This window comes from Columba livia, chromosome 7 (genome assembly GCF_036013475.1).
Source record: "Columba livia isolate bColLiv1 breed racing homer chromosome 7, bColLiv1.pat.W.v2, whole genome shotgun sequence".
Classification (NCBI taxonomy): Eukaryota; Metazoa; Chordata; class Aves; order Columbiformes; family Columbidae; genus Columba; species Columba livia.
This window is the reverse complement of record NC_088608.1, coordinates 28,970,112-28,989,120: the sequence shown is the minus strand read 5'-3', so window position 1 is coordinate 28,989,120 and position 19,009 is coordinate 28,970,112. Positions and strand designations below refer to the sequence as shown.

The window sequence follows — 19,009 nt, the reverse complement described above, 5'->3', positions numbered from 1 at the left end:
TGTGACAGACGGCTCTTCAGCCACAGACAAGGGTTTTTTGTGTCTTATTAACTTTGCATTAGACCTGTTTTAAGAGCACCATAAAAAGTTATGTGCTACAGTTTTCAACAGTAAAATATTTATGCACACTAGAATTATTTATGTGCTGTTAATTGAAGCAAAACTATTTGCAATTCTTTTTTTCATACTCAAATTGGTAATTATGTTGTAAACAACCAAAATAGCTGCACTAATAACTTAAACTTAACTGTACATACTTTTAATGATCAAAGATTTTTTTCATCTAATTTTATTCCCTGTGATTTTAGACACTTGCTTTCAAATACAACCAGGTATGAGAGAACGCACCAATAATTAACTTTGAGGCAGAATACAAAGTGCTCATTAACTTTGATTTATAACTAAAACTTTCTGGGTTTAAGAATGCGATATACAGAGTGAATCGCTGTTTAATAGATTATTTCTTTTCTATAAGAAGGTATACTGGATGACTTTTTGCCTACATACTACATCATGTGAAACTATCAGAACAATTTCAGACACGCTGTGCAATCTCCTTTCATCTGTCAACAGACAAGTCAGTGTGTTTGCTAAATACAGCTATACCTTTAATCAGGGTAAAAGATGTAACTTGACAGAGTGCAATTATTTTAATTGCTGTGGAAAGACAGAGAACTAAGTAAGAGAAATTTGATTTTTCAAACTTTCTAGAACTGAAACAAGATTTCAGGCACCTAAGAAAATTTTGCACTTTGAGGTTTGTACTTTCAGAGCTGCAATAACTTCTTTCTGAAAGGACAGATCCAATGAAAAAATAAATGTTTTTATCTATGTCAACACTGTTAACTTTGAAAAGACTTAGCTTTGAAGCACTTTTAGGGTTTCTGTTGTACAAAATAAATGCCAAGCAGCTTGTTCAGCAACCATGCAATCTTTTCTCTCTTCTTTCTTTACCCTTAAACAGCTTTTGTCATCTATGTTCATTTGACACAAAAATAATTTTCATTGCTGACATTCCTCCCTCCACCCCTGCAAGCTGTCTGAAATAGTCAGGAACAAAACAGAAAATAGAGTCTTTGGGCTTCAGGTTGCAAACAATTATTATGGCATGGTGGGATTTCTAAAATTTACACCTACTGTAGACTCGGACATGCTGGAGCTTCTGTTGGATAGTCATTGAAAATATATCAAGCTGCCAGTTCATAGATTTTAGCCTAGAAGCATTAATGCCATATCAAAAATGTGGGTCACTTTCTTGCGTTTAATAGGAGCAAACTCATAGTCTCATAGCCCCTAACTCAAGAGATTTCTCAGGTGTGACTGTTTCTGGCTTGAGTGCCAGCATGTCAAAGCTGAACAAAGCGAGTATTTATGCATTTATATATCAATTTATATGTAAAATTGCAACAGTTACCTGCAATTTGCAATTTGCTGGCGGCCAGGTGGCTTTGACACAGCTCAGACACATTGATTTAATGACTGATTTTCATGCAGGCATCTCCAAACTTGTGAGCCAGCTACAGTCTTGTAAGGACATTTGCGTCATTTTTGTTTATGTTCTTATACTCAAAACGAATATGTATTGCTTTCGCTTCTTGACAGCTTAGAAAATCCACAATACAAACCAAAAGACATCCAAACATTCTCAAGACCTTGGAGACTTCTTCCTGAGCACAAATATTTGCTGTGACCTCCTGCTCTCCCCCTGCCCACAGAGGCCCAGATCCTCAGCTTTGGAGCTCGATTTGTTGTCACCATCAGAGTACACAACCTGTTTTTTTTGTCTTTTCCACACTGTTATAACGTGAAAAGAGAAGCCCTGGGAATATCTTGTTTGACATCACCAAAAAGCCAGGGGAAGAAGCACTTTGAGGCTCTATGGCTATAGTTTGGGCTGTCACTTAGGTCACACAGCTTAGCATCTTTATAGTCTTTTCCTCTGAGGCAATCCTTTCTTTTGAAAACTGCACTCAGAAATATAAAACAGAAAGAGAAATATACAGGAATCTATCCCAAAGAGCCTATGCCACTGAGTGAAGTTGAGTAAATGAGAAATTTTTGCAGTTCTCTTTGACATATTCCCACCCAATTTCATTGATTTATCATCTGTTAATGAGAAGGCTGGGCTTGATACTGCTTTATGGCAGGCTGTACAGAATGGAGGTTTACTTGTAAGTAAAGCTGTTACAAATAACCACAGTTGGGAAAAACAAAACAAACAAACAAAAAACCCCCATGCACACAGAAAAAAAGAAATGGGTTTTTAGATACAACAGTCTGTTTTGTTTTGTTTTTTCCAGCTATAGCTATGTCCCTTATCAAGGGCATATGCAGAAGAACTGTAATGACTTTACATATTACTCCAGGTAGATAAGCTCCACAGAAGTTCTCACTCTTTCCACACTGCCTAGGACAGAGATGGGCTGCACAAATAACTTAAAGCTGCTTGTGCACCTTGAGTGGTTTTGCGGCTGTTTAATGATGACTTGACACAAAGGCTGATGGAAAAGATGGCACTTTAGTTCAAGTTGTCAAGTGACGGCTGGAATTCTTCGCGAACTAGTTAAAATTTGTTCCACTGCAGATGGCTCCATATGAAAGTGGTTGTTAGAAAAACGGATCACAAACATTGTATATCTTACCCATTCACAGAAAGAGTAACTCTTATAATTATCAGCCCTGCCTGCAAACAGCGTGGTGACACAGTATCAAACACTGTTAGAGGCCTGAGAACTGTCAAGTCTGTGCCTTGGAGCACAGGAATCTTGACAGAAGACTCAGTTTGCTTGTTGTGGGAGACAGGAAACATAAACGAGTCAAAATCAGCAGATGGGGGTCCCTACTATTTATTTAAATCTGCTGTAACATTGATTACCAGCTGGCAAAGAGAAGGAAACTGCTTCCTGAAGGTGACTTTCCAAACTAAGATGCAACAAGCAGCCGGGGGGGGGGGGGGTTTAATACTCCGGTATCTTTCATGGAAATACGATCTTAGATCCTGTGATGGTCTGGGTGAGGCGTTCCCCTAATTGCTAGGAAAGGCCTCTATGGAAGAAATTAAACATTAAACACCATCTGTTCAGACCTCAGAAGGGTTGAGTCAGCGTAACTCCCATGAAATGGAATATTTGCCCTATGACTAATGTTATTGTACAAAAACATTCCCTTTCTTCACCTTTCCCTGGGCAGTATTGCATGCTCTTTTCTACAGGTCCTTGGCCACCTCCAGCTGAAGCTTAACCAGAATTACTAACGATTCAGGCTGTGATAAAACTTGGTGAAAATGCACCCATCAGTGAGCACAACGGCTTGATCTTGGGACATGACACCCACCCACCTGGGCACCGTCCCATGATGGGCTTAAACAGCCAATACACTTACCTTGCTGCCTCTGCAAGGAGTTTAAAATGGTTCAGTTTCTTTCACATATTAACATTGCATTTAAAGCTGCTCAAGCTTACAACATCTTTTATTGAAAGGTTAAATGAGTGACATGGAAAGATCCCAACAAATTGTTTATTTCTCTGTATAGTTAACGTTATATGAGTTTGTGTTCTTGTCGGTGACAACCAGAGATAAGACAAGGGGCAATGGGTACAAACTGGAACACGGGAGGTTCCACTTAAATTTGAGAAGAATTTTCTTCCCGGTTAGGGTAATAGAACACTGGGACAGGCTGCCCAGGGAGGTTGTGGAGTCTTCTACTCTGGAGATATTCAAAACCTGCCTGGACACCTTCCTGTGTAACCTCATCTGGGTGTTCCTGCTCCGGCAGGGGGATTGGACTGGATGAGCTTTTGAGGTCCCTTCCAATCCCTGACATTCTGTGATTCTACGTTACCCAACTGTAAATCTTTCTAAATGTAATTTATTCACAGTGAGTACTCAATGTTTATTGTAACCATTTCTCTCTTTCATTTATGCAAGTCTGCTCAATACTACATCTGCATACATACTTCCTAATAGCTACTGATCTGTGTGGTGTGCTAGCATTGTAAGACACACAAAAGATTTGTTGTTGATTATTCATATAATCTCTTTAAGTCAGCTCTTCTGTTGTAAAGATATTCTACAGCAAAACATGTTTTGAACTTTTTTCAGGCATTAATTTTCCTTTCGGTTTATGACAAGGCTTTTAAAAATTATGTTGTATCAACTGCTTATTTTTCTGTTTGTTGTTTCTGTTTTGGTTTGGTTTGTTTGTGGGGTTTTTGGTTGGGTTTTTTTGTTGTTGTTTGCTTGTTTGGTCTTTTTCCAATTTGTTTCCCCTCTCAAAACACAGTCTTTTAATTTTAATGACTAACTGAACAATATAGGTCAGGTGAGGAGCTGAAACACATTTTAAAGAAAAATGCTCTTCTCTATTTCCAGAATGAGAGCAGCTATCTGAGGCCATTCCTTTTTGCTATGCAGAAACTACAAAAGCTGAAGAAACGTGGGAAACAAAGGAAAAAACAACATAAATTATGTATTAGAGCAAGCCCAAACTCATAATTAAAAAAAAAAATCCTGCAGTTTTAAAATCCTGAAAAATTATGCTAGGGCTTATTTTGGGGGGAAAAGGATAGGTGTATTATTATATTATTAAGTATGTTTTTTGAATATATGAACATGGCTTTCATTTTGAAAGCTTGATTTACCAGACGACAGGTAACAACAGTGCATAAGGGGAAAAATACCAGTTTCTACTTCAGTATACCTCATATTGCTGAATTAATTATGCACCACTTGTAACTGGAGAATTTAGAAAACCTCTGAGTATCACTTGAAGTCTTGCAGCATGAGGAAGTCATGATGATAAGAATATTCTAGGTAGCAGGGAACTTTTCCTTACATACCAAAATAAGGTGCAAGCTTGAAAGAGATGGTAAATTCAACTAGGACTGGATGAGTGCAGCCTCTGCAAAAGACATTGCTGAATTTTAATGAGATCTACAGCTGATTTTTTAAATGACTGAAACAGAGAGATCTCTTTAAATAAGAGTGGAATTAAATGATGCATATTCATGGCATTGCTTTAAAAATGTGGTCCTCAGCTGCCATTTGAGAAACCCTGGGCAACCCAGGACACTCACTCTGTGCTGCAGCAAAAGGCTTGGGCTTAACACCGAGTTCTGGGTTCCCAGTCTGCACTGACTGCTGATGGAAGGATATTTGCCCAGTTTTATAAATTAAATTGTCAACAAAAATATGATGTTTAATCTTTGTGGATTCTTCAACTTGGAATTAAAATTCTCATGTCGTTTCCACTTGTAGAGATTCTACTTGTACCACAGTCAGTGGTGTTGTATTACCACATAAAGACATCTTTTACAATTGTATTTTACAAGGCAACTGAGCGCTGGTCTTAACATGCAGAGCCCCTCGACAATTGTAGAGACATTTTCCTCCAGAATATTGGAATATTCATTTGTACATGTGCATTTTCCTTGAAAAATCTCCCCAAGAACTTTTAAATCAATGCTCTATTCTGATATCCAGACGCATGATTTTGTCATGTGCTATTGTAGACAGTAAGTTCAAAGACACACAGGTGAAACTGTAAATCCTCATCCTGTGAACAAGTGTTCTGTGTGCAATACGCTAGGACTTGAGCTAGTCTACACTGAGACACAACTGAAACCCGTCAGAAGATGGAACAGAACAGATTCTGCAGAGTGGAGTCATTTCCACCCAATCTGCTCCAACATCTTTTTTTATGCTACATTGCTTATAGCTATACACCACCCAATAAATGCCTCATTGTGAGAAGAACTATGCCATTCCAGAACATTCCAACACATAAATAAATGGAACCGAAACTTCACTGAAGATGTCTCTAAATTTGCCTTTTTATTCCATTGCTTCGCCATGATGTTTTTCTAATGATTGCTATATTTTCTTTTACAACATGTAAAATAAAGCAGTTTCACTCTTCCTAATCCTGTCTCACGGATTTAGACAAGTATTCTTTTACTCACTGAGCAGTTAAATAGGGCGTTAGTTTTCTGCAGGCAATTCATAATGTATTGGCATTGTAATGATAAACATTCGCTAGACTAGATATTCGTAACAATAGTGGACAAATATTAGTAGTTACTGTATCAAACTAGGGGTTTATAGGACCTGGGGTTCTGTTTCAGATGACTCCACAGAACACTTGGAAAGAGGATAAGTAATAAGCAAGTACAGAATGACAGGAACTTGAACTAGGGATCACACCATTCTCCTACTAGTTAAAAGTTGAACAATTTATAGCTGGGCTTCAGTAATACCTGACCAGTTCCACAGTTTAATCATGCTTCAGAGTGTAGGGAAACTACTACCTTTCTTCTAATTTGCAGCTTGCTAATTTCATGTGACCTATACTTCTGGTGCTAATTTTGAGAAATAATTAAAAAATATAATTTTTATTGAACTATCAGCTAGTCTATAGCAACAAATCAATACTCACAATTGCAAATACTGCAGGTGTTCAGCAGAGGTCTTTTGTGTAGTCTGCAATACTCTAAGGTTATCTATGTCGCTTTCTCCTTTGTGGTACAATAATATTTGCTACAAATTGACCAGGCTGTATCTCAGAAACTGCAGATGGATAAAAGGCAAAATGGATACGGAGCAAAAATTCAAAAATAAGGCTTCTCCCCCAACTGTGAAACCACCACACACACTGTTGATGGTCCAGCCTTTTGAAAGGAATGAGCTGGTTGCTACCGCACTGTAACCAAGACGCAACTGTGAAATGAATGGCCAGGACGAAGGCACTGAAGTGCCCCAAAGGCTGCTCAGGAGTAGAAGAGAAAATGTGAATCAGGAAAAGAGAAAAAAATATCCAGGTACATTCATGCACAGGCACACACACTGATATTTCTCAAGGTGGATTGGTTTGATAAAAAATACGACCTTTTTTTCCTTTACCCGATTTTATTTTGCAGTACTAAAAATACTGCGAGTGCCTGAGGCGTAAGTCAGAGCAAAGCTCCATTATCACTCCAGAGACTTGGCACTTGGCTCATTAGGCTCCTTAGGCTCTAACTGAGTGACCTTGTTTGGTGGGAAGGCACAGATGGAGTCTGTCAGTAAATCTTGTTAATGTAACAAGTATTCCTACTGTTAGATGAGGTTTGCACCTCCTAGAAGCATTTCTAGCCCGAGTAAACAACCACGATTCCCTCCTACCAATGTCAGCCCTCTTATTTCATGCCACCAGCTACTTCTGCTTTTGTTTTTACTGTGAATTACCAAAAAAGAACATCTTGCTGTGAGTGTAGGATCATCTTTCTCTCAAAGGCAGTCACGCACCTTGCTTCTAGAGAAAGTTATGTTTGCTTTTAAATGTGGCAGTGTTACCTGGTAAACACAACAGCTTTCTTCTGCTGTGAATCTTTTCCTGAGCTCAAAATGTGGCTTTTTAACATGAATGAAGATTTTTCCTAGATTCGTTCTCACTCAGTTGTAATACAAGATGTACATACCTAATACATAAGATAATAAATAAGTGGTTAATTTATGAAATCATTTTAAGTGGTTTAAAATATTAGGAAATAGCCACTATTTTCCTTCTGTGAGACAATTAATAGCTGGCTTCAAATTATATTCAGATCTTCTAAAAGGCAATGCTAAAAGAGTAACACCACTTTAGTTCAACGGACCCCTTTGGGTAAAAGAAGAGGGATACAACACTAACTGAAATATTTAAGTAAAATTCAATGTTGTGGAAAAACACCACAACCCTGAACACCAGGATAAATTGCATGCTGAAGAAGCAGTCATATTTCCTAAGTGTTTTGCATTGTTAAAGCACAGCACCAAAGATAAGAGTGGCTGAATTAGAGACCCCCGTTTTTCATTTCCCTTGTCAGATTTGTTTGCTAGGTTTGCCAGTCTCTGTACCACCACCTGATGGCTTGGATTGCTGGAAAAGCGAGTGGACAGCCAGAAGAAACCACAATGCTTTTGCTTCTGCCTTTCCACCCCTCTTCCCTCTCCTAAAAAGTCCCCAAGGTTCTATGTTATAAAGCCAGCACTGCTCACAAATTTACTAAGTGCTATGGTTTATAGTGTCCGTTTCATCGGTTTTAAATATGTGAATTTACTTTCTTCCACGTGTATTTTTGCCAAGTTCTTGTTGCTTCCTATGTTCAAACACTTTTTATTAGTTAAAACTTCTCTATGCTACTTGCTACTGTAGGGATTATAAGAACAAATTAAATTTAAGGCACCAAAGATCATCACAGGCAGAGGAATAAAACCTCCCTGCAAGCTTAATTAAAACAAGATGACAGCCTGATAACAGATAATATGTTAACTACGCACCAAAGGTAGGAACAGGCCTACAGAAAAGGACAGACTATCATTATTAAAATCTTTTAAGTTGCATGGGAACTGATGTCCAGACCCTGCTGCCACAAGAATGGTAATGGCTTCTCGAGATCTGATGTGAAAGAAATTACGTTAAGAGTAAGTTAGACATAAAGGGGATAAATATAGATAAATGGGATGGAGTAAGCTATGCTAAGCAGAAATACAATGGCAACACTTGTTTTGAAGCACAGTCCTAGCAAACTGTTCTCAACATTGTTATGGATAAGGTTCAAATAACACTGGTTTATCTTGATCTTGGCTTCGCAGTTTTTAACAGAAAACAAATTCTGTCAAGCACAAGTCCTGTAAATAAAACACTAATTTAAAAAAAAAAAAAAAGAAAAAAAGAAGAAAGCATTTTAACTTTACCCTTTTCTTCAGGGAGCTCTAATTAGGACTTGCAGAACACGTGAAGACTTTTCCAAAGCTGTTACCTGTGGCACTTCTGCATGATGTAGTAAAACGGAAAAAATGCATTTCGCATAAATTAGCTTTATTATTTCCAACATTGATAGGTCAGGATTATCAAAGCCTTTGTTCCACTTGTTCCTGTTCACTCAAGCTATTTGCTTGTTACAGTGGCTCTGTATTGTAGCAATCAGTGTATTCCAGGTGTCCTGTCCTACATTGCTATTACTGTCGGTGCCCGCAGTAATGAAATAGCAAGCCTTAGCAATTCTGTCTTGTAATGGTTTGTTCTCATAGTTAATTGACACAGCCATGGAATTAGAGCCTTAGATTGCCTCTGCCTCACTGCGGACACACTTTCGTAGAAAATATTCTGGTCCTAAGAAAATACCATTCCCCTCAACAAAGAGGCCCTGCAATGAAAGCCTGAGGCAGCTGGAAGAAGTGGAGCTTGAAATTCAGATTGCCCTCATTTTATCAAAGTAAAATTACCTTTTTCCCCAGGTAATTCATAATATATTTCCGTTGCTAGTTGATTTTAGCCAATTCGTGGTAAACCTTCCAGATTTTTTGGTGAGGTGTTGCCTTTCATTACATTCAAATGCAGTTTGCCCTCATACAAATTCTCTATTTGTACCGTCATATCATTGCATTTCTAGTTAACTTGCTAAATTCAGAAATGAAAAGATATTCGGCAATGAGTAAACTATTCTAAGACTGAAAACTTTAATGCAAGGACTATATTTTTCTCTCCATGTTGAGTTTCTATGTTAATCTACACTTGGCAAATACTTTAATAATTGAAATGTTGGTTTCACAAACACCAGAGCATGTTCGCATTGATCACAGTCACCTGGAATAGTCCTGGAGTAATAATTCACCTCACAAGGCTGTGTTTTCTGCTAACAATATAAACTTATTTGCCGTTGTTTTGCTGATATAACAGTGCTTCCTTCTATAGTTTGGGATTATAACTATTCCATTTCACATCAGTATTCTGTGGCTGAAGAAATAAAGTGATTTCAGATCATTAAAAATACTGTACAGGAAATGAAAACAGTTACCATGGCTTCATTAATTTAACAGTCATTGTTTTCCTTCCTACATGCCATCATCAACACCCTTAAAGCAATATCTGAAAGCAAAGTCTAAGGGTTGTTATTTTGGCAATTTTATTATTTTATTTAAATCCATGCAAATCCACCATTGAAGTGTGTGGATAACTGGAAACTTTCCACTGAAACTATTTACCTAAGTGGGAAAAAATAATTTTGACAAAACATGTTCTCTTACTTGAAAAACAAACAAACAAAAGTTCTGATTTTAATGCAAGATTTCAACAGAAGTATTTTTCCTATTTAAAAAGCAGAAAAGGATAATTCAGGCAAATTCTAATTTGTACTGGACTCCCTGAGACTGGCTTCTGGAGTCCTTTGTCATGCTTTTTATTTAGAGGGGTCCAAATGAAGCGCTTGCACCTCCTTGTCAGTCCCTGCAGTGTGCATGTGTGTGGTTTATATACATACATAAATACACAGGATGACATATTTCAGTTTATCACCTCAGGAGAAGAGAGAATTACGTGTGATAGTCTCACAAAAGAACTCAGTTGATAATTAAACTCCATGAATCTCCAGGAGAACTAATATTATTTTTCTGTAATCTCACATGATATACAAAATAATCTTACCAGGAATCTGGAGCTTAATAGTGATTGGCATCAGCTCCAATGTCCTTGGTATGTGTCATGGCATGGATTATTGCTTCAATCAATACAAAGCAATTTCCAATCAAGGAGAACAACTGTACATTGCTTTGTTTTGATCCTTTTTCAGATAGGGTTTCTACAGCCTCCCATGGATCTGCAGCTGCTCAGTTACAGTCTAATTGCATGACCCCCGTAGAGCAAAGCCCAAGGAGTGTTAGTGGTACATGGTGACATTCAGAACAAAGCAAATATGGTGAAGTTGCAGTTCACACAGGAAGGGAAAATGCACCACATGAAAATAAAGACGGCACATTAAGATGCAGGTGTCTTGTATGTTCTTGTTTATAAAAAATCTATAGAGTCTGGCTCTGAAATGTCCACCCCTACCTCCCCATCAACTTATTTTAAGAGATAAGAGAAATACTTGTGCAAAATTTCATGTTTCTTATTTACAGAAGAAAGAACAAAACAAAGGAAAATATCCAGGTGTGGTAGCTTATATCTGCAGCAATATTCCTGGAGAATTTCCTTGTTACAACTAAGCAAACATCTTTCAGCAATGCTAGCCTACTAGACAAGATCAGAAGTCACTGGGGAGACTGGAAGGCACCTTCAGTCTTCTAGATATTGCAGGTCTCACTCTCAGCCTGTGCTTTTGGGCATTTTGTCTTTCTAGTAGTCATTTTTTTAGTGCTAGAACCTCAATTTCTGTTGACGCATCAGGGAATAAATGTGTTATATCAATGTATAGCAACAGCTTATATCAGGACTGCTCAGAAAAGTGAAAGATATTGCTTCTCTCCAAAGGAGCAGGGGGAAGATAGGTGGGCTAAAGTCATTTCCCAGGTCAAAATTTTCTGTAAGGCTGGAGATTGCTGTCCTAATCCCATGAAAAGTGTAATAATGAACCTGGGTGCCAGGAGAGCTGCTTCAAGCCTCAGCTTAAAAGAGGTCACCCAGTTCTGTGTCAGGACACAAACAAATTCACATGCTCGGGATGTGTTGAGCTCTAGCTGGATATATCAGACAAATCTCCTCACCCCTGCAAAGAGGCCACAAATTCTGCAATTAATTCTGAGGATTTTTATGGTGAAAGACTTTTTTTTTTTTCCTACAATTTTCCTAGAGATGTTTAACCAGTATCATTTTTTACTATTAGTTAGAATTCCTGAAATTTGGAATAAACTGGAAAGAGTACTGGGTAAACTTAAAGCCATTGTTTGCAGACTTGCTGGGGATGATGCTCCTGGCTGTCTTGCTACTGGACTTTGCAACTATCCAGGTGTCAGTAAATCACAATTTGTGAGCTCTCAGTGAAAAGCCAAAATAGCTTCTTCCCAAAGGCCCTCGTTTTATACACTGAAAGAGAAACTTCAACTCTATAAAAACAAACCCTTAAATAGAAGAGTAAACAGTTAGCATAGAATAATATTGCAATACAGGGATGCAAAGGCCAAACAATTAGCTGGTATATTCAGAACATTTCCACTGAGAACTGAAGAATCTCTGAGCGTTCAGCTCTCAGGGATAATTACAGGCTGGCTACATCACCCCAAGAGTGAACTTTCGCTCTTGCTGCTCTGAGGTGCCCTGGCCACAAAGGGAGGTGATGGGCTCCAAAGAAGCAACCAGCAACTGACAATTCCAAACCAACTTTTGTAGTGATAAAAGTAGAACATTTTTGTCTGGCCAAGGTTTCACAGGCATTTTCTTAAATAAAATAGTAATAATTAAAGAAAACCCTAAATGTTGATTGGGTGTATTTGAAGTCTTGACTTTTAGGACCTGGATGGAAGCTGAGAACAGACCTCCAAAGCTTCATGCCAGCAAGGGGCTGAGCGCGGATGCCAGAAGAGATCAGCTGGACTATGGGAATATTCCAACCTAACTGTGGGAAGCTGTCAGGAAAATCATTTGAATACAGCTAATACCAGAGAAAACTTTATCCATACAATGGATATGGTATATTCATGCTGTAATACAGCTGTAGCTCTGATTCACAAAACCCTTGGCTTTTAAACTCATATTTTAACAGGGCATTTGTAATTTAGGACAAAGACCCTACAGGGTGACGTAGAAAACTGTTTTCATTTCAAATCACAGTAAGCCAATTTCTAATAAAGAATTTGCCAATAGTGCCAAATGTAAACCCAGTAATGAAAGTAGCTGGCCAACTAACAGTTACAGTCTTAATTCCCATTTTATACATTCTAATCCATAGCCCATAGTCTTGCAATACTTCCCTAAACTTGGTCAGACCTTATTGTAAGTTTTGTTCTGTTATGGTTTTGTTTTCTCATCATCAAGTTGTATCTAACTGCTGAAAGAAAAACATTTTTTGTTGAACTTTCACTGCTGTGTTTTTGGGAATGAAGGGTGGATTTAAGTATTTTTCATTTATTCTGGATATACTTTTTGGGCAAATGAATAACAGCTTAGTGTCATGCATATTACTACTCTTCCTCATGGAGCTACTTTCTCACATTGCAAGGAATAGACTAAGAGATTCTAATTCTTGCTACATGTTTTTGAATAGTTTCTAGAACTTTTGATGAAAAGGCCAGCAACTTTCTAAGGGATGACAGCACCATTTAAATTCTCATTGTGCCTGTTTAATTTCAGATTTGTTTTCTGTAAGAAAATACTATTGTGACAGGTTTTGTTGTCAATAACGCTGCACTGAGGTGAAAGGCAGTTGTTTTTGCAAGACCACGATGCCTTAATGAAGATCTTTGATAAAATCCTAATTCTGCTGAAACATCAGTCTTGTCCTGAATTGGCCTCAGAAGTTTTTAATGTTAAGTTTGCATATGCACTAGAACTTTTGATTTCCTACAAAAGCAACCTTTAATTTTCATGAGTTTGAATTGAAAACTTCAGCTAGTAATAATATTTTCCATCTGACACATACCCATTCGTCTAACTCAGAACATTTCATTAAGCATATGTATTAGATAAGACATAATTTCTGTTTGATTTTAATTCTCTTGGACTCTGATGCCAGGGTCAGTGATGACAGATGCCAGCAGGAGCTCTAAGTACAGGGCAAGCCTGGGGGCTGCTCAAGCTCTCCTCCTTGAAAGCCTTGTGTTTGGTTTCTGAATTTCTTTATCTTAATTACTTCTACCAGAGTTCTAACAAACACTATCATGTGGATGATGTTTATTTGAGAATATAGCTAAGACTCAATAAATGCTTTTCCTTTAATAAGTAAAATTGTTTCTAAGATAAATATATTAGTAATCTGAATACAAACAGATGCATTTTTTTCCCAAAGTCATCTGCGCAAACGATATTAAGGGAAATGTTGGTAAAGCTACTACAACAGATTAAATAAATTCCCATTGATATTAAAGTTATTTTTTCCTTAGGGATTAGTTCTCCTTAATAACATTTAGTAAAATAGAAACTGGCCAAAACTAGCAATTTTATGCCACCTGACCTTTAGACCTCATGATACGCTACCAAATACATCTTGTCCATGGAACACTCCTTTTTGTCATACATAACTGTAGAGTGGAATTACAGGAAATGGGTTGGAGAGAGAACTTCTGTCCTGTTCCCAGGTTTGTTTCCTATGATGTTTCAAGTTCAGAATAAAAATTCCATTTTGTTCCTAGAAAGATTTTGTGACAGTGTCAAAAGGTTTGAAGAATCACGTGAAGAGACTATTTGAATGATTCACATTCACTTCTGAACAACTTTTTAACGTACATTTCTTACTACATCCATTTTAAGGAACATCTAAAAGCAATTATTGTAGCCTACGTATCCAACAAATAATATATATAAAGGTAATCTATATATATAAATAAAAGAAGCCATTAAAGAGTTAAGAATATCATTCCACCAGCCTATATCATCCTTTTTCCAGACTAACATCTTAAAAGAGCAACACATGCTTCTTTATGACAATGTTTTTCTACTTGACCAATAAGATCCACCTACATCCTTGGGGTAATTCATGCAATTAGAAGAAACAGGTGAAACACAGAAAGATAGTAGGTAGGGAATAGTCATAGACTGACAGGGAAAGAGGCCACAAAATGCCGTTGTCAGTCCTCATTACTATCATACTTTCTAACATTGGTCTAATATAGACCACGATTCTTCAAAACATTAACCATAAGCCACATTTTAAGTACATGAGCCAATCCTTCTTACTTAGAAAATTAATGTTTATTGCTTTTGGAGTTACTAAAATTCAAGTACACACTTCAGATGCCTTCCTAAGTGAGATTACAGTGGGAAATAGTATATTCTAGAGCTCTTGCTTCAAGTATTTCCACTTCTGATTGTGTTTCCACTCTCTTAAGAAGCCATTATTATTCAGAAATAAATCCCTCCAGAGGGATCATCATCACTAGTTGAAGTGAAAAACAAGGACTACATTCTCAGCACAAAAGGCAACCATTTTCTTGGTATTTGGGTATAGTGCAGTTTAAAACTAATGAAATTATTTATATAAAAAGCACTAAAATTACAAAAAAAAAAAAAAAAAGGCACAGCATACTTTCTCATATGATACTTCCTGAGTAAAACTGGGATTTAAACAAAAATTTAAATTATCTCTATATGGAATATGACCATCCTCAGTGGTACTGACCACTTCCAGTCAACTAAGTGGTATGGAAAATACAGATAGGATCATGACATCTGCTGGAAAACTGATAAAATACATATACGATGATTTCTTTTTCCAGGTGTGAGCCCACATCCTCAGCTTGCAAAAGCTTCAAAACTTTTTAAAACCAGAAATTATGATATGTCTTATTTCCTTCTCAACGTGCAATTAAGCGAGCTTTATTAACATATGTGTTTTTGCTTCTTTTCTCCTTGTTTGCAATGAGAAAGAACGAGGTGTGGCTTACTTGTGGCATGGAAAGAGTTCACAGAAATGTTTTTTCTCCACCTTGACCTTGTTTCTAGAAATGGCCTGTTCCACAGTCACACAGGGAACAAACCCAGGGTCTCTTTCAGCCCCTAGTGTTTCTGTCTCTTGCCAAGAACTGTGATCACAGCCGAAAGGTTGTAGCACAAGCAGCAAGAGACATTCCCAAACTACAGGTAGAATGTGGGTGCACATTGCTTGTGCAGGATTTTTTACTAGAAGACCTGGTGCAGGGAGCCGAAGATATATTTGATGCGATGAGAGCAAGCTGCTTTGCTAAGCAGCCACTGACTTTTCATGAGGTGAATTCTTGTATTCCTAGTTAGATGAGATCACAATATCTATGTCTGGAATACCGATGTTTTAACAGATGTGCTTCTATCTCATCAAGTTTGGGGTCTTTCCCCAAATCATTTGACATTTGCTTTATTCACTCCCATGTAAATGTCCAGAAAGCATGAACTTTCAATACCTACCCTGGGAGTATAAAACAACCCATGGAGATAGAGTCTCTGTTTAACATTGTACCATGGGTGGGTCAAATGATGGACTCCAGATTATTTTTCCTCTATTCAGGGGTTAGAGATGTAATTTGACTACTTCCAATTTCAGAGACTTAGCTGGGATCCTAAGCTCAGAGTCCTAAAGCTAATCCTGAATGCTGCTACTGACGAAAAAATAAAAGTCATGCTGTGTGTCCATGCTGAGAAGAAACTTTGCAGTTCTGTCCAGTGACAGAGAACCCACGGGAGCAGTTCTATCAAATGCATTTGGACGAAGCAGAGGAGCATGACTTCCTGGTGATACACAAGTCATTTATAGCATCCATCTGCTGCTGAACACAGAACCTGGGCTTTAAGCCTTTTGCTCTCTGTAGGGAGCTGGTTCAAATCAGTAGCTGAGACTCAGATCAAAGGTGTCAAAGTCTGCAGTCCTTTCCATGACTCTTAAGAAAATAGCCCCCTGAACCAGCACAGATTTAACATAGAGTGCTTCAAGCACGTGTGCAATTCCAGTAATTCCTGTTATTTTGTATAAACACACACTTCCACACTTCTATAAGTCTGGCATCAATACATACATTTAGTACTCTGCCTTGTGTTTCCCTAGGCTCTCCCTCCAGCTTTCATAGGCAGCACCCCGTAGGACTCCCTGGCATTTTGCACAGCCACAGTCATTGATTGTTGAGAATGTTAGAGCGTGTCTTTTGTTGTTGTAGCTCAGAATAGGGGGTTTTTGTTTCCATAATGAAAGTGGCAAAGACGAAAGTTGATTTCTGAGTTTGAAATTGCACTAGATACAGTAGGTATCACAGAAGGTCACCCACTACTGATTAAAGAGAATAGCTTTTCTTCTATGGTATAATTTAATCCATTGTTACTTGCCAGTTCCATAGCTCTGGTTGCTAAGCCTGCTATAACCTTTTTTTCCAACCCTTTTCTACAACCTGGAAGATATCCTTCTGTCTGCAGGCAGGAATGCAAATACCTCTGCTAATGCTATTGTAAAATTTTCTTATGAATGGGGAAAATATTAAGAACCTCGACATTAGATTTTGAATAATCTACCCATCAATTGCCCAGATGACAGGCTGATAGAAGGCAGAATATACCTAAATAGTTTAAAATAATACACCTGTCTTAATGCATAAAGACCTAGTCACACAATTAATAATTTTCATAAGCTATTGACAGCTGACCTCCTTCCTCCATGGCATTTTTAAAATGCATCTATTGCGCTGTATCTGGTGTGCAACCTTATATTAAACAAATTTTCTATTGCAGATGAAACCCACATATTTAAATATTTCTTTCAAATAATTAGTCTCAAGGTGTTCTGAGAGACAGAAAGCACAGGAATAGAATGAGAGACCATTAAGATAACAAATGACTGTGGTACAGAAAGTTATGCTAGTACTAGCTATTATACTTTTCACCAATAAAAAGGATATAAAGGTATTCTACATCTACCATCCCCATTGCTACTCCTTTTCATTTATTTGTTTTCCTTTGGTCAGTGGTTTCAGTTTGCTGAGAACAGAGGTAAACTGTATACAGACTGTTTCTGCTTTTTACTAATCCAAATTTTCTAGTGCAAACTACATCGCATTTTCTGGGCTAAGCTGGGTACACACTTTTAATTACACCAGCAGTAAGAACACAATAATGGGGGCACTGGCAACCCATTTAATTTCAGGTTTGTAAAAAAATACTTGAACATCAGAAGAAAATAGTCTTGCAAGAATTTATTGATTTGAACAAAGACGGCAGTGATTTCTCATTCAAAATGGTCATTTCATTAGCGAAACAAAGTAGTAATCTGATGGTCAACCAAAGCAAACACAAAAAGATATTTCAGTATCGGAAAGAAGGCCTTTGATTTGTTTTGTTGAGGGTTTTTTTAGCTTATCCATTTGACATACGACCATATCTATTAAAAATAATTACGTCTTCCACATGGACTTCAGAAAAATCTTCTAATTACTCTCTGGTACTAATAATAGTAAAGACTTGAGGGATTTTGCCACTCTACCTAGACTTTTTTCATCTGAAACAAAAAATTTCATGTCAAAAAGGCCGGCATGTACACAGACAATGTACATGAATCAACCCCACTTGTGAAGCTACGTGTGAGGTGCAGGTGGGAGCTGAACCTGCTCCTACATGATCAGTTCAGGCTCTGCCTTGACTTCACAGTCACCTTCAGCCTGTGGGTCTCACCATTATTTTTAAAGCTTTCCTGAGCTGTTATTTGCTCGACAGGTTGGGTTTATTTCTACGAGGTGGGCCGACTCATGGCCTGGCTGCTAGTCAGGTTTCTCATTTTCAAAAAGTCAGCTTCTTTTCTATCTGTCTCTAGGGACTGCATTGGTGCTTTGTATTGCCTTTCATGCTTCACAGAGGGACGTTTTTTAACGTGGCCATTAACCCCAAGGCTGGCTCAAAATTTGTGTTTTTCTGCGAAGCATGAAGAGCAGCAGGGAAGAACAAAGCACCTAAAGTACCTGGGGACAACCTGGCAGGTGGTGGTAAGACAAATCCTCTGTACACTGAAGTTAAATATCTCAGCTGCAGCAGAAGGACAGATGGAAGAAGACAGAAAAGTGGCAGCAATGTTATATAGGATTGAAGGTTGGAAAATGGTGACACAGAATTTAGCGAGTAGCAATGTGACTGGAGAAAACAGGAGGGACACATGGCAACATCTTAAAGCTATATCCTTGCTCAAACAAAAAAGGTGGTGCAAGTATCTTGAAGCCAGTATTATTGTGAACAGTTTTTAAACCTAGCATAGCAAGTTAAACTTAGCTGAAGCAATCAATGGCCAATTTCATCTCATTACATTAGTCAAAAATGCTTCATCTACTGGGCATCGGGATTTTGTTCTGAGGTGTGTGTTCTGATATTAAAATTGAGTGTCATTTTTTATATTAAAAACGACAACACTGAAATTGGGAAGAAAGGCAGCTGTAATTAAACACTGAGTTGTACTTTGCTTCTGAGGAGGGATCCCCAAAGACTAAACATACTGTGCTAGAAACATGTACAGGGTGACAGACCACACTCTGTGATGGAGATGATAGGAAATCCATCACATGCTCCTCACACTGATACCACATGAAGCCATATTATTATGTACAGTGCTACCTGAGAACAAGG

At 37.9% G+C, this 19,009-nt stretch overlaps 1 long non-coding RNA gene across 2 annotated transcripts in view; it reads right to left on the bottom strand.

The window, feature by feature from the left end:
- Nucleotides 1-19,009, bottom strand: part of LOC110358258 (uncharacterized) — a 366,704-nt gene that overhangs the window by 219,580 nt on the left and 128,115 nt on the right. The window lies entirely within an intron of this gene.